Below are 21,665 nucleotides of genomic sequence, written 5' to 3'. Positions count from 1 at the left end.
ACAACTGTGATTATGCTAATGCAAATCAAATTTTTGGTCAAGGAAAACAGGCTTAAAAACACCAAATCAAAATGGAGGGGAAGGAAAAACTGAACATCTGACTCATAAGAGGGTCTTTTATTTAAACACACTAAACAAGACTTTTTTTAGGAGACAAAAATGTCAACAATTTCATGAACTGAAAACACACTGAACTAGCGACAGCTTCGTCAACACCTAGACTCTTGGAATTTGCCGTCATGTCACGTTTACGTTACCAAACCAACATTGTCGCCGTGGTAGTGACAGAACGGAGGTGTCACTCAGAGCGGCCATGCCCGTAATTATGCGTAATTTTAAGCTTTAGTAATGTTTGATTATGTAAAAATGCAGCCCCTGTACAGTTTTCATGAATGTTGAGGTTAGCTATAGAGACCAAAACTGTTTTTTGTACCAGGCTGTAAACATGTTTATTTCTGCATTTTAATATCAGGGGCTATGGGGATTGACTCGCTATTGGAGCCAGCCTCAGGTAGCAGTTAGAGAAACTGCACTTTTTAAGAAGTTATGTGAGTAATAGATTACAGTTTGTAAAAATGAATAACACTGCATCACATCTTAGAAGAGTAACCTGTGGTGTTCCACAAGGTTTGGTATTGGGACCTAAGTTATTTATACTTTAAATGTGATCTGATGTGATAATAGTAATGCATTCATTTTAAAGTTTGAATGAATTTGAAACTTTGAATTTGAATGGCACAAGTTTTTGATACAGCAGTGTTTTAATGATCACAGACAACACAGCTGAAAAAATATTAATCAGTAAAAACAAAGTGTTGACTCAGTTGCTCAGTTTGAATCCTCGGTGTCTCAGAGCTTGTTCGGGCTTTACAGCATTCTTACTCCACATCGTTGCCACTAATCAGGCAAATGACAGATCGAGTAAAAATTCTCTGTCCACAGTTAATGTACTTTTATTGCCCGTTCAAACACTTTATGCCTAATTTATATGTTTTGCGCCCCGTTGAAACAGAAACATTAATCATGTCATTCGTCATAGCGTTCCTCTGAGCTTTTGTGTAAACACATAAGGATTCGGGAATGAATGGGTGTTTTTAAGATCAATTTTGGTCATTAAATTATGGAGCTTTGCTGGCTGTTTGGGCTCAGCTTTGACAGTTTTTGCTTTCATTCGTGGCAGATTTATTTTTTTTTTACAGTGGTGGGAGAAACTGAGAAACAGCAGCAGAGACAGAACTTGTCCGTCTGTCTACCATGTGTCATTTCTTTTGACTGTTTTCACATGAGAACAAGCAGCGTTCATACTTTTACTTCCTTTCCTTACTTCTTGGTTCAGTGCCTATCAGTTAACATCCCAACTTGTAACACTGCAATAAAAGCTCAGTCCAAACTTGATTAAGTTGCCGATGAAAATGAAGTGTTTGATCGTTTCCTTGCTGTCTGATTTGAGGAAAGTCTGTATCCAGTCAAAGGATTTCAGGGGTAAAGTCATTTTCTCAGTGGACGTCTTGCTTTTGGAGATGGAGAGAACTTTATAACATTACCATAAAGATCAATGAAGTAATGTCTCCTTGACACAGTGTTCAAAGCAGTCTAGTGAATGTTGTAACCATAGAAATCTCCTCAAACACACAGTAAAATGTCTTTTTCTCGTTTGATTTTCCAGAGTTTTAGAAAGCATTGTGCTCTGAGGTCTCGGCTAACGTCAGCAGCAGATGCTCTTTTCTGCAGTAAAACACTTCATGGCAGCAGCAGTACAAAATAAAGAGAGATTAACAGATTAACAACATGGGCGGTAATGCTGTGTTGATGAGCGTCATGGTGCCCATAAATGTTTCAAACAGCCAATTAGATAAAAAAAGAAAACCAATTTAAACTACCTGTGGTGAAGTGTCATGATGGATGTCAAGACTGAAGGTTATTTTAGGTCATACTCGGCTTCCTGGATGAAAAGCAACAGCTGCAGGAGCGCTTTTGGTTCCTGCGTCTTACAGTTAAAGAATAACACACTGTGGATATGAGATTAACAAAGACTACGAGGTTGAAGTGCTGTTATTGTCTTCGAGTTGAGCCTGTTTACACTAGTGATGATGATTCACTCAAAAGAACATATGTTTTGGTTGATTAAAAGGAACTGAATCACTTCCTGAAACGATCCATTCATTTCTCAGTTCAGTTGAGCACTCAGTCAGATGTGAGCAAACGTGCAGGGACTTACCGAGTGAGTGATTTCAGTCTGCAAACAGTATCTTGACCCAGCTCTCAGCTCACTGTCTTATACTTCACAAACGACCATTCTCTGTTCACCAGTTAGCGAGTTGAACTGAATGTTCGTCCATGTTTCATCCAGCGCCCATCACTAGTTAGCACACATTAGATGAACAGTGTAAGAATTGTTTTATACACGCTCACTCTATTTTAGAGATCCCAAATGTATCAGACGAATACAAACTAGTCTCAAAGTGAGACTGTGTAACTTTAAAAAGAAGAAATACAGTGGCCACAGTGGCTGTATGTGTCATTATGGGAGAGTACTTTGGGAGTTGATGGAGAATTTTACACTGACCTCCTGTTGCTCAGATAATGAGACAAGTTTAGAAAGGTGGGCTTTTACATACACTACTTTCTATTTATGTTAATGACTTAATTCGCCAAATTAAATCTTCAGCCCTGTGATAGTCTGGTGACCTGGTCAGCTGGGATAGGCTCCAGCCCCCCATGACCCTGAATAGAATAAGTTGGTACAGGTAATGGAAGGATTGACATTAAACCTTGTAAACTGGGTGTTAAAGTAGATTATTTGTTGTCAGTGTATATTATGGCTGTCCTGAACACCACTTTTAGGGGACAGAAGCATCATTGAGAAGTGGCGGTTAATATGTTACTTACAGTTTCCAGGTGATTTGCCAGGCTTGTCATAGATTTGTAATCCTTAGACTTTGACTTACTTTATTCGTCCCAGAGGGAAATTCGTTTCCACTAACTGTACATTTACAGAGATCGATCAGAAATATCACAGGCACAGACATATCACAGACATCACAAAACATCACATGTTCATTTACAGAGGTGGACACTTTCAGCACAGCTATGGCTGCTGGGATCAGGCTCTTCCCGAGTTGAGCTTTCCTAAATTTAAGTGTTCGGTACCTGCGCCCTGAGGGTAATGGGATGAGGTATTGGTTGAGTGGCTGTGTGGTGTCTCGTTCTATTGAGTTTGCAAAGCGTGTAATGGACCTGTTATTTAACTCTGTGAGGTTGGGTGTGGGAAGACCAATGATTTTGGAAGCGATGTGTGCGATGCGTATCAGTTTGGCCCGATTGGTGACAGAAAGCATGGTGAAGAAACATGTGGAACAGTACAGAGGGATTGGTTGAATGATGCTTTGGTACAGAAGTGGCAGTGGATGTGGGGCGACATAGAGTCCTTTGAGTTTTCGGATAGCTGACAGTCTTTGTTGGCTCCTTTTTTGTATGTCTCTGGTGTGCTGATCAAAATTGAGTTTATTGTCCAGAGTTACGCCCAGGTATTTAAAACTGTCCACTGTTTCAACTGTTTGATTGTCAGTGATGATGGGGTGCTGAGGTGACGGGGGGATGATCATTATTTCTTTGGTTTACACCGGTAATACATCAGTTTCCTCTGCATATATGGCACTCAACGTTTCAGGGGTCATCTTTGTAAATTTTAAACCATCCCAGACTCTTGACGTCTTCAGCGTTGTGTTCACATATCTGTAACACCCAGGTCAGACCAACGATTTGCGATTAAACAAAACCATTTTGGCACGTTACAGAGACAAGTTGCAGTGGCGTGAACTGACTGGTCTGAGCTCAACTCAAGCTGGCTGATGGTGTCACCTGCTACTCAGCTGGTTAAATCTCCAGCAGCTGGTTTTAGAGCATAAAGCACATCATCTGTTTCAACAGCCAGTCAGCTTGTAGTGCGGTCCGCTGGTCAAGTCGAAATGACCACAGACGGCGTGCTCGCATGCTGCAGCAGGTGTCCCGACCTCTGTTTCTGTCCTCACAGTGTGCCAGTGTGTCTATATGCAGATGATATAATCTTACTATCACAGTATGAAATAGTTCAGCAGAAGAAGTTTAATGCTGTGGCTGAGTGGTGCTGGTAGTGGAGACTTGTGGTAAAGCAGGATAAAACACTAACAATACATTTTATTTATAATGATTAGTTGTAAGAAGTGCAATTCCTTTTACTTTTGGTTCAACAATGTTGTCACATAATGACCAGTTCATGCAGGTAGGGTGCTGGAATCAGTGCCGAGCAAAGTCACACTTTGTAAGGATCTGGGATGTCCAAATACTGTAATGCAGTGGGACAGTTGTACTGTAAACTGTAGTCTTTAATGATTTCGGACTGGCAGGAAAAAAAACTTCAAACAAAGAAAAATTGGACCACTGCTGCCAAAGCTAAATCAAATTACATAAAAAGCAAGTTTCTGAATTCTCATCCAAATAAAAAGGAACAAACATGTTTCACCTAAATTAAAATAAAAGGGTCTCTTCACCATGAGAGCAGAGCACTGCACACACACTTCAGTGACCAGTGAAGTCATCTGTCCTCTTCCAGTCACTTATTTCCTGAATACTTGCTTCCCACTTGGCAACCAGCAACACCAGTAAAGCCAACAACTGTTTCCTATCCAGCAGCAATTAGTTCAGGGAGGCTGGTTTCATTGTGCGGCGGTTAGTGAGATGTTTGTGCAGTGAACAGTCTGCTGAACAAATGAATGAATGAGTGGACGGATGAATGGAAGTGAACTGAAGCAGGGACTGTGTTGTTCTTTACAATTCAGGTTTTGTGTCCAAGTGAGAGGGGAGGGGTTTAGGAATAATCCCTAATGACGTGACAGGATTATGGAAGTCAAATTCATTTTAAGACACTGAATGAATGTTAGTGATACAATGGGTGGAAAAAGGAGTTTGTTGAGTGTCCAGAAAGTTCTGAAAGTTAAATGTCATTTACATTCAAGGAGAGGAGAGAGGGCGTCATTTTACGTCCGAATGTTCCTCAGAAAATTTCAGAGTACATTTTAGTAGAAGTTTTTCAAGACACAGTAACTGAAAATATTGAGATCTTTAGTATTTAAGTTCATACTTTACCTCAGAATCAGTGTGACAGAATAATTCTAAGCCTTCGGGTGCATCTCTTACCCTCGGAAACTGTTAACCCTATCACTGTTATTGTCATGACATAAAAAGTGACACCAGATGTCAGGAGCTACATTTGAAGAATTCTACATTATGACGAATTACTATTCTTAGGTAGCTTGATGCTAATGGCAGTAGTCATTGGTTTGCTAAAGTGCCTCTGCTACTTCACACCAGTATTTTTCTGTTCTTACTCTATGTGGTTGTTCCCAGATGAAATATCATAAAGGCTGGGCTGTTGTTACCACACAGTTTCCACGGCAGCAGATCACTCTGTGTTCCTATTGGTCAAAGTGACGGCTGTGACAGGAGAATTCATGTAAGACCAAACAAAGTCAAACATACCAGACTTTCTGTTGGGACATCTTGAGGCATCTCAGACGTGGCATTGGTTGTCATCTACTATGACACGCTACACGAGATAAAGCAATGGATTATTGTGCACAACACTCATTGTCATTCACGATCCGAGCCAGTACAGTAGGACAGCGGAGTTGGGCTTTGATCAGGCTGATATTGTGTAGTCTGAACTAATGGTCAGATTCGGGCCTAAAACTTGGCCCGAGGCCCTAGTAGGCCTGTGGTGTTAAGCCCTTGGCCCGGCCTGAGTAGAGGCGAAGTTAAAGTCCCACTGATTGTCTCACTCCTGAGGGTGTGAAATTTGTTCTCCGCATTTGACCCATCCCCAGAGGGCCGCGCTCGGGAATCATTTGGAGCCCTAATTAATATCCAGAATCACTCAGATGTCTAAACAAGCAGAAAAAGAAATTACAGAGAGGAGAATAATTTCTTAACAGCTCTGTGACCGAAAAAAAAAGCTGCTTACCTTAGCCTATTGGTTATATTCCAACAACACTGGAAAAACAATTATTCCAAGAGTAAAGTGTCAACAATTTGTCCCACAAAACAAACTCGCCCAGAAAAAACCCCATAAAAAAACACCGTCCTTCGGCATGCTCTCGACACAACTTGCTGATTTGGTCCCAGAATTAAAGGAAACCCTGCTGGCAGCCAAGGCTGTAGTGAAATATGTAAAGCAAGCACCCGACCTGGCGTGTCAGCTCTCTCAATCTAATGGCAGAAACCCGATTCAGCGCGGTCTTCCTCACACTGCAGTCAATCCCGTCAGCCTACACAGAGCTGCAGGAGCTGCTTGATAGTCGAGGAGAGAGATACATATCGTGATTTCTCGTAGCCAAAAATGACGTCATAGGCCCGGCCCGTACTCTGAGCTGTTGGTAACTTTAGAGCCCGAGGCCTGCCCGAGGGCCGGGCCAGCTGACCTTTAGTCTGAACCCGACATAAAAGACTGTGAATACTGGACAAATGCCTAAAATACATGGAGCACAGACTGGGTGCGATATTTGTGCCTGCTGCAGCATCCTCATAGCAGAGCATGTCCATTATAATCAACTGAGGCTGCCACACTGAATACAGAGGCTGCACCTACCCTCGCTGCTCATTCCTATTTTTATGTGGATGGTTTATATACCTATTTATTTTCTTCACATGCAACTCTGCAGCCCTCCAACAGGTAAAACTACACAGAACTGTGTATAAAATGAGTACAGACTGTTCAAAAATGACTAAAATGACGCTGTGTAACGCTTCACATCAAATGGAAAACCCCAGATGTTTCATGTATCAGGTTACTCTCACTGTCATCTTCAGATGCCAGTTCATTCTTGGAGCCTACAGTCCATATCTGGGAATTTATGTAAAGTTATGAGGAAGTGAAAGAATGTTATGCAGCACATGTTTGTGTGATGAACCTCAAAGAAGTTTGGTTTCCTTCTTCACCCTTCAGATACACTGATTTATGTTTACTTTCCTGTGATTGTTTTCCCTGGAGAGCAGGTGGCCTCCTTTTTGCAGTTTTCCCCAGATAGTCTGTCTCATGCAGATCTCATGATGTCATACCGCTGATGTGTCAGGGATTACATGGCGAGAGAAATGTGTGTGTGTGTGTGTGTGTGTGTTTGTGTGGTGTTCCACAGTAGCAGCACAGTGGTTTATCATGGCAGTAAAATGAAGCCATGAACTCCAGTTAATGAAGTAAGATGTGATTCTCTTGCTGTGTTTGTAGCTGCAGGATCTACATTAGAGAGACTATTAAAATTTTATAAGGCAGATACTCAGACAGAAGCTTCAGGGGCAATCACACACACACACACACCCACACACACACACCCACACAGAGGGAGAGTGTGTGTGCGTCACAGCTGACCCAGTGTCTGACCTGTGCAGGAATCCAGAGAGACCAGCCCTCATCCTGCAGGGAGACACATTCTGTTAGCCTTTAACCTGACCAGGAGTGTGTGAGTGTGTGAGTGTGTTTGAGTGTGTGTATGAGTGTGTATGTGTGCACACATCATTGTACCAAAAGTTAACAGACAAAAACAGAGACACAGAGGCGAGCTGGAGGAACACACAGTAAAGAAAGATTTTGACCTGTAAGTTGTTTGCGTGTGTGTTTTGTGAAATCTCCAGTCTGCTTCATATTATCATCTGACCTCTGAAAAACACACACCGCCAAACATCCATCAGCTCAGACACAAGTTCTGGCCTTCACATTTACACACATACAGATGCATAAATACTTTCACTTCCTCTCAACCTCACACACCAAAATCATACATGTGATCACACAGTTAAACACACGCAGGTTCACCTACAGTACGCGTGTGGAGATTTAATGCAGATTTGAGGCCCTAACAGCATTGCAGGAACTAAAATGTATTTCACAATAAAACTTCAGAGTGATGACGACAGATTCTCTGCCTATAGTCTTATTCATTTAGTCAAGTTGTAAAGCAGCCACATCAAATAAGGAAATGTCATGATAGTTTATACAAATGTCTACTTTAATTTTCTTAATGTGCACTTCCACATGTTTACCTCTCTTTTAATAATGCACAGAAATGTGGTTCTCCATTTTAGTTTTTGTTTTTTTCAGACTGACATTAGACACTTAAAAGCAGTACTCAAACTGCAGACTTTAACCCCCGGGGTATTGAGTTAAGAGAGTTACATAGGTTTCGAGGTTTTGAGAATGAAGCGCACTGAGCAGTGGCTTTATTATTTTGTGTTTTTCTGTATGTTTGTTGTTCATTTAACGACCTGTGGAGTTAGTCAACACTGTTAATGGTGCCCTGTGGAGTTAAATGCAAAGCTTATATATCTTAAAAGTTGAAACCTGCATTGTTTACACCCGTGTTTCCAAAGACCCGTGTGTTTCTTTCCCAGCTGAAAATGCCAGCCGCTCTTTAGGAAATGTCCAGCTGGTAGAGCTTGAGAGTGTTTTTGAGGCACAGTATTTTTTCACCTGCTTTGGATGCGTCTGGTTGTTAGAATGTGGAAGATGTTCTGAATTAAAAATGTTGGCTGAAGGTAGATTACGGAAAACCAGTGCTTGGTCAGTGTCACCAATGACAAAAGCCGTCCTTTCATGTTGGCGTAATACGTTGTGTGTGTTGGCAAAACGTAACCATGTGCGTTTATTGCTGAAGACAAAAAAAAAGTCAATTTGTGGTGTTGTACCGACGTAGTGCTTTTATTTTGAAAGAGACTGTATGCAAACTGTACATTTCCTGTGAAAACAGAAGTGTATTTTGAAAACAGACAATGCATGTAACAGGCTGAAGTTGACACGGCGTCCCAGAACGTCAACAACCAACACACCCAGGGTACCTTGGACGTCATATGTGGACGTGGAAAGTCCATGACCAAACGTGGACATGTGACGAGGTCACAGTGAGAGTGTGTTGGTAAAAAGAGCTCATGTCAGTGAGGTACCCGGGCCTTGTTGATCAGGTCCACTGCAGTCGGGAAGAAACTGTTGTTGTGGCGTGAGGTTTTAGTTCTGATGGACTGCAGCTTCCTGCTGGAGGAAAGTGATTTGAAGAGTTTGTGTCTGGGGTGAAGGGGTCAGCCACAATTATTCCTGCCTGCTCAGGGTCCTGGAGGGATAGCAGATTTCGACCAGTCACCTTCTCAGCAGAGTGTACGATGTGCTGCAGTCTGCTCCCGTCCTTGGCAGTGGGAGCAGTGTACCAGGTGTTGATGGAGGAGGTGAGGATGGACTCAGTGATGGTGGTGTAGAAGTGCACCGTCGTTGTCTTTGGCAGGGTGAACCTCCTCAGCTGCTGCAGGAAGTCCACCCTCTGCTGAGACTTTTTGATGAGGGAGATGATGTTCAGCTCCCACTTGAGTGATGAAGAAGCCAAGGAAGTGGAGGGACTCCACAGTGTTGACCAAGGAATTACCCATGGTGCTGGGGCGGGTGGGGCTGTGTTGACTGGGAAATTCATCATCATTCTTCATCATCATCTCCACTGTCTTAGGAGCATTAAACTCCAAGTTGTTTTCTCCGCACCCAGTCACTGTTCTGCCTCACCCAGCTCTTCTGCATGTTGCATTGCTCCACGTACATGAACCAAAGCAGCAGGTGTGCTTGGAAAACATTGTTATTCCTCCTAAAGCATGATGTCCTGCTGCTGCATATGAATCAACTAAATACATTTGTGATATTCAAGTACTTTGCATTTGTTGTGAAATCTTGTGTGCTGTGTGTCTCCACCCGTTTGGGGCTCACGGCGAGTTAAAACCAACGCCAAGCAGTATTTCAAATTCAGACATCAAGACTTGACAGGGATTTTTCTCATGCAGAGCAACTCCGGCATGAACGTGACTGCGTTGCGTGTTTTGACTATATTTCGGAAAGTCAAATGTTTATGCATAAGTGTGTCAGCATGTGTTTGGGTAACTGGTTTATTATTTCAGAGTTGGTTTAGAGTAGATTTACCCTCTTTGACAGGAGTTCTTCCTGCTGTTGGTTTTTGACACTCGTGGAATAAATCCAATAAAAACACGCTGACCTCATGTGGGACTGTGGGATGGGAAATTTGTAACACACACACACACACATAAAAAGCACGCAAAGTGATAGCTGTGACAGTGCGGAGTCGACTGTGTGCTATCTCACACACACATTATTTTGATAGCTGGTCACTCAGACAGATATAAAAACATGAGCTGGCATACTTTTGCACTCTGCGTACGTACAAATATCCAATTATCATTTTGACAGCTGCATAAACACACACACTCACACACACACACACACATATGTACACATCTGCAGCACGCAACATGCGGTTCAGGCAAAAGTGTGTCACGACATTTGTTTTATTTTTTTTCATAATTAGATAAACTCATAGAAGAACCTCGCGTTGCTGCGGGGAATCTGTCCAAACTGATTCAGTTCATTCTGAATGACAACATCTACAAAACACCAACGTGTGTGTGTGTGTGTGTGTGTGTGTGAGAGAGAGAGAGAAATGGAGAAAGGTTATGCTCACATACTTACTGTAATGTGACCTCCGTGTGTGTTCGTTCAGTGCAGCCTCCTGGGAGGTGTAGCCCGTACCTTGTGGTGTCATGCAGTGAACCTTGACCTTTGACCCCGCTGTGATTATAGTCGGTAGATTTAGGAGAAGAGGAGAGAGAGCTGGTAAAAAAAAAAAAATACTAGAAGAGAGAGGAAAGAAGGGAGGAGAAAAAACCAAAGCTGACACAATGGAGTCAAAATGAAAGACGGGAAGAAAAGAAGAGCTAGAAGAGAGGGAAGGAGGGAGGGAGGGAGGGAGGGAGGGAGAGATGACACATGGAGGGGTTTCCTGAGGTTAATGAACCTGTCAACCACCTGAGACGAAACAGAACGGCGGAGGAAGGTCAGAGAGGGTGGACTGCTGTTAATTAAAACTGTGGATTCTTAAGGTTAGACTGTGTGTGTGTGTGTGTGTGTGTGTGTGTGTGTGTAAATAGAGAAAATATATAAAAATTCAGGTGAAGATGGATTTAAATTTATTATTTATTTAATTTAATTTCAGTTTAATTCATTTCTACAACCCAAAAAAACTTTCACCGGAGACGCGTGTTCGGATTCGTGTGAACTTTGAGTGAATCATTTTAACGTACATTCTCGCCATGTTTCATTCCTAAAATTAACCACAGTAACTTTTCTTGCCTGAACCCAAACGCCGTAACTTTACAGTAGGTGTAGGAAATCATACCAACTGTTGTGCATGCATTTTTTGTTAGATATCAGACGAACTGTTCTATGGGAATACATTGTTTAAATTTATAATCTTAATTTGTTTTAATACTGTCATTACTGGACTATCACAGTTTGGTATTTACTCATTAGTACAGTTACAGTTCAGTTTGGTTACTGCTGTCATGTATTTGGTTTACTCTGCTTATGTTGCAAACCAGATGGAAAGAGAGAGTGAGGGGGATGTGCGCACGCGCACACACACACACACACACACACACACACACACACACACACAGGCACTGGTTAACGTCGCACAGTCAGGAGCCGACAGCCGCCCTCGATCTTTAACTTGTTACCAGATAAGAGACGTGGTTGCAGATAACAGCAGATAGTAGCTTGTAGCTAGATGAGCTTCGTGTACTGATAGCTGGCTAACATTGCACACACACACGCACGCGCACACACACACACACACACACACACACACACTTCCCCGTGATTACCTGAAGGGAGGTTTTTACACACTGATACTGGCAGCTTCAGTTTTTGGGGTCGGAATTCTTAGTTTATTTTCTTTGCTGATGCTCGTCAGCGGCTCAGGAGGTTCAGAGAGGAACTGGAAGCTGCTCATTTCAGTTTCTACACTTGTGATTAAAGACACACACACACACACATACACACTCACTCATCCATTACTTGCTCTTAAGGAGGCTTAAGTGTTACAGAGTGTTTGGTAAACACCTGGAGCGCAACAGAGGGAGGTGTTAAAAGAAGTCAAGCAGAACAGTGTGTGTGTGTGTGTGTGTGTGTGTGTGTGTGACTCATATTGCACTGTCACAACTATTCTTCCACACAGAGGAAACTCCTGTATTCCTTTGGTTGGTAGATTCAGTAACTCTGTGAGTTCACAGTGCTGTTAGAGAGTTTGCAGAATCTGTCTTGAGACACTCATGAACAAACCTGACAGAAATGTTTTTTAGAGTTTTAAGATCAGCAAATTAAAATTAGCCCTGTGATAATCTGGCGTCCTGTCCAGGGTGTACCGCACCTCTCGCCCAATGCCAGCTGGGATAGGCTCCGGCCACCATGTGACCCCTAACAGGATACGTGGTCACAGAAAATAAATGAATGAATGAATATGCAAATGTTGGGGCATCATAGTTCACTAGGAGGAGTGTGTGGCCTGGGTTCAATTTCGGCCAGTTACCCTTTGCTGCATGTCCAACACGTTCTCACTCTCAACTCATTAGATTTTGCCGTTTGGTTGGTGGACTTTCACATCTACATATGACGCGCTTAGTATCCTGGGTGCATCTGTTGTTGACGTTCCGGGACGCCGTGTCAGTTCACACTTGTTGCATGCATTGTGTCTTCTTTCTGTTTTCACAGTAAATGTACAGTTGTCAGCTTGTTAGACGCATACAGTCATCAAAATAAACATTAGTAAAACACCTTGTTACGTTTATTTCCTTGTGCAACAAAAGCATGTGCTTAGGTTTATGAAAACATTGTGGTTTGGCTCAACATTGACATGGGAAGCAAACACCACACTCCTAGGTGAAAGTCCGGTGTTTGTTGGACCCCCACTCTTGCCCATCCTATATGTATTAACGCGTTGTTATTAGAGTTGTACCGATACCAGTATCAGAAATGCCTCCAGTACTGCCTAAAATGCAGTATCGGGTATCGGCGAGTACAGCCTCACGTCATTGCACATATGCACGCTACAGGCAAACAAAACGGAAACAGAGCGGAGTTTAAAAAGCATTCTACTGTAGCCTTTAAAATGTCTTTTTTACCAAATTGTGTGGCTGCACTTTAACCTGTGTCTTGATCTGTGTCAACACTGGATAATAATGATAAAAAAAAGTTTTATGGCATTCATTCTACTATTATGTATTTATTTCTTAATATTTTACACAGAGTTTTAGGAGTTGAGACATACAACAATTCATATCCCATCCATTTTTATTTTACACGCTGGTATCGGATCAGTCATCGGTATCGGCAGATACCTAAGGTTCAGGGATCGGAATCGGTATCTGGAAGGAAAAAATTGGTATCGGTACATCTCCAGTTGTTATCCAGCATTCACTGACACCACACAGCGGTGTATCATACCATCGTGAAAGGATGCCTTTTTTCGTCTGTGTCTGAAGCTGAAATCACTTAGCATGCAGCAGTATAGGACAGCTTCAGAATGAGAACGGGTCCAGCTGCTCTGTGAGAGAGGCCATAAAAGCCCTAAAAATAAAAAAAACAGACTATAACAGTGTTCTTGCATGAGGCAGATTTTGGCTGAACACGTGCTCTTACCTTTCCAAAAACAGCTTCTCAAGAGTCCCACACATAAACCTGCAGACTTAAACCCAAAGTGATTCTTGATGTATTAAGCTTTCACTTTCCAGTGAATAAGATGCTGCCTTTTCTGTGGAGGCTAGCTTCCCCTGCTTCCAGTTTTTGTGCTAAGCTAAATATATCTCACACATCATGAATAAAGTTCTTCTGAACACACTGTGATATTAATTTTCTCTCTGTAAATGAGCAAAAAAACATATTTTTTTCAAACCTCCTTTAAGAAGGAAGATTGGAGCCTCTGACATCACCTCATCAGTCATAACACTGACCCAGTAACAAAGAGATAATGGGTCAGCATGAGCAGCTTTACAAATCAGGATTGAACATCCAGGATACATTCCTGCACTGATGGCAGTAAATGAACAGAGTTCATCAACCTCTCTGTCGCTTCTTCCCATAAACAGCAAGGAGAAAAAGAGGATTATTCCAGTGTGGTCTGCGGAAAGAGACACAGAGTCTCTGAGGACTCCTTAACAAAATGTCCTCATCTGTCCTTTAAGCAGCACACAGTCACAGGCCTGCACGGGTCTCCACAGCAAGACTTTTCACTCATAAGAACATTTTACAGACAAAAGGACAATAAACAGAACAAAGAACATTTTTCAGCTTTTGTCTGCATCACCTCGGTTTAGTAGTGTTTTGTACTTTTAGTATATTTAACGGTGATTTTTAAAAAAAAACTGTGAATCATTTAGTGATTAATTTTACCCTTTATATCTTTTCTCTTTAATCGTAAATCTGTATCCTTTAATATGTTTATATTTTATTGCTCAGTAAAGCACTGTAATTGCCATGGTGCACAAAATGTGCTGCACACATAAAGCTGCCTTGCCTTGTCGTGCTTTATCTTTTTTCTTGCCAAATAAATTCAACCACTTATGTAACCCCGTAGCATTAATGAAACCTCTTGAAAAATGGTTGTTTACTGTTGGCACGACGCAGAGTGCTCTCAGAGAAGAGAGAGATACAGTATGAAAACCACGCTTTTCTCCTTAATCAACACAACGTTCCTCGTCATCTGTTTTCGTCCTCTCTCCTTTCCTTGTATGTACATTTTCGAAATGAGTTTTCTTAACTGTTTAAAGATGAGTGCAGCCTGCCGTCTAAAGCACACAGGTAGTGTATGTGATCAATGTAGCTGCTGCCTTAAGGTATTTCAGCCACTCTGTTCCCTTAAAGTTCTCGTCAGCCTGCGTTCAACAGACAGCGATAGCTACAGTCTGCATCTGTGCAGTGATACCCTCGGACTCTTACTGTAAATGTAAGAATTATTGATGCACACTTTTAATCTCCAAAGCTGGGTTTGTCGCTGGCGTTAAACCCTGTGTGAGTGTGAACCCTTACAGAGTCTTTGAGGTCACATGTGAGTCTTGTATTTGACCCGAAGGACTCTGTCTTCAAGAAACTGTTAGTATTTCTTACGGGGATGTACTAGTACAGTACCCGTTCAAACATGCGGAGCAGGCTGATTGCTTGTAGCTCTCTGGGGAAGCGCTCATCCACAAAACAAAAGAATTAACGTGCTCGACTCACCGTTTGAAAAATCACAGGGTGCCGACCCAAAACTCACAAACTGAATAAATCCAAATGTCAGCACTCACAAATATCATATATATTAGTCTTTTAATAACGCACAGCAGTATCACAAACGGACGCGTTTCAGCACTTGGCTTTCCTCAGTGTTAAAGGCTGAGGAAAGCCAAGTAATGAAATCCAAACAACTCCAAACTCAACACTGCACCTCCTTTGGTCCTCAACAATTCACCTGCCAATTGTGAAGTCGATCAGATGAATGGTTGTTGAGCAAATCAAAGGACAGACAGACAGAAACTCTTTCCATGTAAAGGAGCAGTGAGTAGGATTTAGTGGCATCTCACAGTGAGGATTGTAATCAGGTGAAACTTCTTCCGTGTGCCAAGTGCAAACTCAATGTTATTATTCCTAAAATCGATCCAACAAAGGAAAAAAAGGAAAAGAAAAAGTCAATTTGTGGTGTTGTACCAATGTAGTGCTTTTATTTTGAAAGATACTGTATCAAACTGTACATTTCCTGTGAAAACAGAAGTGTATTTTGAAAACAGACAATGCATGTAACAGGCTGAAGTTGACACGGCGTCCCAGAACGTCGACAGCAAATTCACACAGCCTTGCACGTTGTATCTCAACATGGACGGAGTGAGAATGTGTTTGATGTCAGGATAAAAAATTTAATTGAAGAACAAATATTCACAACAACTAATTCATCGTTTAGACAAGTTCATTAGTAACTTTAACTGCTGCGAGACATTTTCCCAAACTGCATGATATATACAGTCGAAGGGATTTTAATCATCTAAAAAAAAAAAAAAGTGTAATTAACTCAGCTGTTAATCTTTATTACATGAACCAGCAAAGCCTTTCTTACTGCCAACTTTCTCAATCCATGAAATACAGAGATATAACAGTAAATGCCAGAAGGAAAATATCTGGGCATTAGTTCAATACTGCAGCCCTATTAATTCAGCTTTGATGGTGACCTCATGATGTGTCAGCATAAATCAAACCAATAAAAGCATCATATATTTTTGAGCAATCCAACCCTCCCATCAACCCACACTGCTTTCCTTTATAACTGGCGTCTCACTCTGTTCTGTTCTTCAGAACATGTTTTAGTTTCAGTAAGACAATAATCAACAGCAAGTGATAACGAGAGAAAATCCAGAAAAAGTACCTTCCAGACTTCCAGCTCTCCACTGTCTCTTTATCTCCAGCACAATACAGCTTTAGTCTTATAGTCTTCTTTCAGCCCATTGTTTCTACTCCATCCCCTGATTGATCCCTGAAGTGATTTTCTCAGATTCTACCCACAAGATTAGGCTCAGTTACATGACTTTACACTGAACACCAAACCTACGCAACTGTTATTCAAGAAAATAAACAGAGTCCAAACTAGTGAAGTTTTAAAAGACGTCTACACGCAAAAAGCCAAATCCGAACCTATTGACTAAACACCACACAGAGCTTGACCTTTGAGCTGGTACACAGGTGTGACCAGATTGATCAAACCATTTTTTTATTGTCTACAGGCCATGGATGTATTAATGAATGCGCCTTCTGTGCACAGGCCCAGGGGCCCAAATTGTCAGGTGGCCCTTTGGCCTTCACTTGTGGAAATGTCACTCAAATGATCATGTACAGACAATGGAGAGACTCAAAGGAGCTTCAAAGTGACACAAAATAACTACAAAGAGACTCAAATTGACCAAAAAGAGACACAAAATTACCTCAGAGAGATCAAACAACTACAAAACAATGCATAACAACCACAAGGAGACACAGAATGACGCCAAAGAGACACTAAACAATTTAAAAAAAAAAAAAAATCCATAACGACTACAAAGAAATGCAAAACCACCACAACCATCTGTGTCTCGCCCCTGTGTAGGAGAGGTGGTGGGGCCCTTTGCATATTTGTTCCCAGAGGTCCACTGTCTTGTCGCCCATGCTACAGACCATGGGAATTTAAGCACACAATCATGTCAAGGCTCTCGGCTATCATTATGAAAAACGACATAAAAATTAAACTTATGGTTTAGCAAATTTTCTTCATAAACCGTGGTCATATAAATCTACTCCACAAACACAAAACAGAACACCAGGACTGAGGCTTTTATGCTGTTCATCAAAGTGGAGTACTCGAACATGGAACTGGGTGCAGATTTGTAATAAATGTATTGCATTATATATTTTACAGTAATACACACAGACATACAGCATGGAAACGGCACGCAAACACACATTAACTTTGTGTAGCCGAAGCCTGCTTCACTGTCAGGGTCCAAACCGCAGACTCTCCCTGAAACTAAAACCACAACTCATCTTCAGCAGGCAGCAGCTTGTTATGAGCAACAAGCTACAACTCATAACAGAATCATAAATCATGCACGAAGGCACATTTTTTTAGTCCCTGCATGGCTGAGTCCAGCCGGTGAGGGTTTTCTTTTCATTTCTTACTCTTTGTTCATCTTTTCCTGTTAGTGTGATTTCATATTTGATGTCCAAATGAATTATCTCCCAGTGGGACCAGCCCAACTGCTCCGGACAACTTGTTTTGTAGTATCACATGATGTAAAAATCTGAACTTCAGCATCCAGCAATCAAGCTGGTGTCTTCCATAGACTCTAGCATGTCGACCAGTTCTTATTCAACGTAATCACCAGAATAAATGTTGTTATTGTGCAAACCACAGAAACATGGAAACGGGTTAGATGAAACTTTATTTCTTAACAGCGCTGTGGGTAATATGTTGAAAAACCACTTGGTTGTGGATAGAAAGAGATCATGTTTTGGCTCAAAATACCTGCTTCTGTGGCACTATCCCATCAAAGCACAGCAACAGGTCACTACAAAACAACAACTTTTAGTGACTAAATAGCCGCTCGAAACGCAGCAATGACTCACTAAAAAACAACTGGTTTTGTTGTTTGTTCAACAAGTTCTCATACCAACTTGTCAAATACTGCCACGTCATCAGTGAGCATCTAAATATGTTGCGCGAGGTACCCTCCTGCATCTGTTAATGACTTTTAGGAATGACGTGTCAACTTACGCCTTTTACATACACTTTGTCTTTTCAAAATAAACTTCAGGAAATGTTCAGTTTCTACTTATCTCAAGGATACAGTCACTTTCTAGATAAACTTACAACACAGGTAAAACATTTCATTTTAAGGTTCATTTCCTGAGGTTTGTTTGACCCATCCACCACCCCTCCCGCCCTCCCCTTACAGACTTTCTCGTGCTTTAGTTGCGGACTATTCAGTTTGTATCACGGCACGTGAAGGCTGCCTCAGTGGTTCCGTGTCTACAGCCAGTGTCCACTCACAAAGCACCGGTGTTTGACGATTTAGGTTGTCACCCCCTGTAACGCCCGATGCATATCATACCACCACAAAAGGTGCTTCTGTGCGTCGGTGTCTGACGCCAACATCACTGACGAGTTGGGACTGAGAACAGGCTGGTTTGTTGGTCTTGAACAGTGGTCTGCAGCTTGGCACACACTTAGCCTGGGCTACATGCCATCCACCATTCCCTCCACCTCCTGATGACAAAGTCAGCTCATATACTAAGTCCCGTTAGAAACATTGATATGATACATGGGAAATAAGCAAGTTTAATGTATCTGTGCTTTGCAGACATGCCATTTCAACTTCTTTCTGGCCACTGGGCTGCTTACTTTACCAAAGCGACTTGGTGACAGCGGTGTACTGTTGAAGCTTCTCTGGACAGTTTGTATCTTTATTCTCAGCTTAGTTTCATCACTGCTTGTGACTGGAGAAGCTTTAAAATAAAGAGCCAACACAGGGTGCGTGTACATTGTTTTAATTAAAGGGAACTTATATGTCGTATTTGTACTTGATAAAGAGTTTTGATCTCCATGCAAAATCTATCTAACTCCGACAGTCATCAAAAAACTGCCCTTACAGTTTGACCTAAACTTTAACAAGCAGCGATGCTGTGACGTCCTCTCATTGTAATGTGATATATATCATAGTGTTAGAGCCACAGTTCCACATGACAGGAGGCTGTGACCCACATCAGCAGAGGAGATGAATCACAGGCGAGGAGATAATGAACATTACAGAGCTGCAGAGAGCGGTGACTCTAAGAAGAAACATGAACCCACTTTGATTGATCACAACAGGGTCGCTGCAGCCGCGCAGGCAAACACTGTCCACACAGAATAAACTACATCTTAAATATAAACTAACGCACAGTAGCAGCATCTAAACATGCTCATTAAGGAGACAGATGAAAGGAGAGGAAGTGATCTCTGGGTTTTACTTTATAAGGTGTTGCATGTTTGTATGTTCCCCTAAATGAAGACCATGTTTCCTATAAAACTCAGTGCTTCCTGTCACAGGGAAGATGCTGCCTTTCTCTTCGTCCAACATCACTGTCATTTACTTTTAATGGGCAGGAAGATCCGACAAACGCACGTGGTTGGATTTAGGAAAAAAGAACAGGGTTTGGATTTACAACGGTATGGGAAGTGAACACCGGCCTCTCGGGCAAAAGTCAGTGGTTGTTGGACCCATCCATTACCCCTCTCGCCCACCCTGCTCGGACTTCCACTGCCTTTACTTTCATAGTTGTCCTGCCGTGTTTCCTCCTGCCACCTCATATTTGTTTATTTTTTTGTGCAACAAATGTACATTGTTAGGTTTAGAAAGAAACATCATGGTTTGGCTCGACATTCATAGGCGAAGCAAACACCAGCCTCCTGGGTGAAAGCCCAGTGTTGTTGGACCCATACGCCACCCCTCCTCCGGCCCTACTGGGACTTTCTAGCTGCATAAGTTTGGTTGTTTTCCTGCCACTTTTCAAACCAAAGCTGTCCAGCAGCGTTATAAACTGATGCTGCCTGGCTGCGTATCATACTGCCACAAAAAGATGGCTTTTTTTGTCTGTGTCTGATGTGGAAATCATTGACCAAGTGGAGGTATTTGACGACTTCGGAATGGGAACAGGTTTATACGGCTTTATACAAACATTCACCTGCCGCCTTTTTATTAAATACATGGACCATGTAAATTTAAGTAGGAGCCTGACTGTATTATCAGTTTTGAGATTTTAAAAGGCAGGAGGTAGATATTGGAGGGATATCTAAGACATGACTCTAAAAAACTGTGATGTTACAGTAACATAAGAACGACCTTCTCCATCTGGGTTCACATAGTTTCTCATGTCAGACTGAGGCTCATGTGGCTCAGCAGATATGTGTCACACATTCTTTGAATCCTGCTAATGCCTTTTCCTTGTTCCTGTTTGTCTACTGTGGGATCTTTGAAATACTCCAAATACTTCTTCCCGAGCCTCTTGTCTGACGTCCTCCTCAGAGGAGAAGCTGAATCTCTTTTAACAAAAATATACAACTAAATAAAATAAATAGAGATGTTGTCAGGGCAGTAACACTTTAAAGCTGCAGTCGTTTATCATTTTGGCCACTGGGGGCAGTGCAACAAGCTGCAAATACAGTACACACATATTATCATCTTATAAAGTTGTTAAAGCAAACAGTATGTACACCAGCTACACATTCCCATCAGCCACAGCTGTACTTTGTGTTTACAGCTAGTTGTTGACACGCTAAGATGCTCAGCTAAGATGAAAAAATGAGGTGAAAGATGCTCAGATGCAGTCAGGTGATAGTTCTCCGTGGATTTGTCACTGGGAGCAACTTGATCCATTGTTAATACTCGCGCAGTGCCCGTTCTAAACATGCGTATATGGAACAACACAGTCTCATTCCGAAGGCATCGAATACCGGCACTTGGGCACACCTGCTTTGACGTCATTGGATATACACCCGCTTACTGTGAAGTCGATCGGATTACGTGGTGATGAGCATGACGTGTTACAATTAATTGTCGGCAACATTGAAACGACGCAAATACAAAGTGCATTACAAAGGGTTTTTGAGAAAAGTTTTGTTGAGAAACGTCTGCAGTTTGGTTAGGTTTAAGGAACAAAAAAATACTTGGTTAAATTTAGAAAAAGATTGTGGTGTTGGCTAAAATAACAGTGTAAGTAAAGTAAACTTACTTTGCGTGGTTATGTTGAGTCCGTAAAGTCACATCTTGTCTTATGGTTTCACACAGAAACACCAGTGTCCTGGTTGAAAGTCCATTCACCACCTTCCTGCCCACCAATCACAGCTTTTCTCACTGGTTTTACTTAATTTGTGCATCCACTATGACAAAAGATGCTCATTGACTTTGCATTAGCATCATTTTCGTGCTGTAAGCACACGATTTCAAATTAGTCGTTAATATTTTATGTCTATTTCAGTGCTTCCATGAGACCAGGCTTGTTACTAACATGACAAATACAAAGACTGTCCACGAACTTAACAGGCTAATATTTTGTTCTTTGAATAGTTTTGGGAAAAATCAAGTGAAAGCAAATGATAAACATGTTTGCGTGGTTTCGGGGAAGAGGCGGCTAAAACAAATTAAATGTTCAGTGACACCGAACAGATCACAGTAGAAAGCTTCTTCTCATCAGCGGGCAGTAAAACCAGGGTCATCAGAGCTGA

The 21,665-nt window shown here is 41.8% G+C and overlaps 1 protein-coding gene across 1 annotated transcript in view; it reads left to right on the top strand.

The window, feature by feature from the left end:
* The window catches only part of si:dkey-49n23.1 (semaphorin-3D), a 138,460-nt gene that overhangs the window by 61,827 nt on the left and 54,968 nt on the right, over positions 1-21,665 (top strand). The window lies entirely within an intron of this gene.

Source organism: Epinephelus fuscoguttatus, linkage group LG1 (genome assembly GCF_011397635.1).
Source record: "Epinephelus fuscoguttatus linkage group LG1, E.fuscoguttatus.final_Chr_v1".
NCBI classification, from domain to species: domain Eukaryota; kingdom Metazoa; phylum Chordata; class Actinopteri; order Perciformes; family Serranidae; genus Epinephelus; species Epinephelus fuscoguttatus.
The sequence above is the reverse complement of the archived record's forward strand: the minus strand, read 5'-3'. Positions and strand labels throughout refer to the sequence as shown.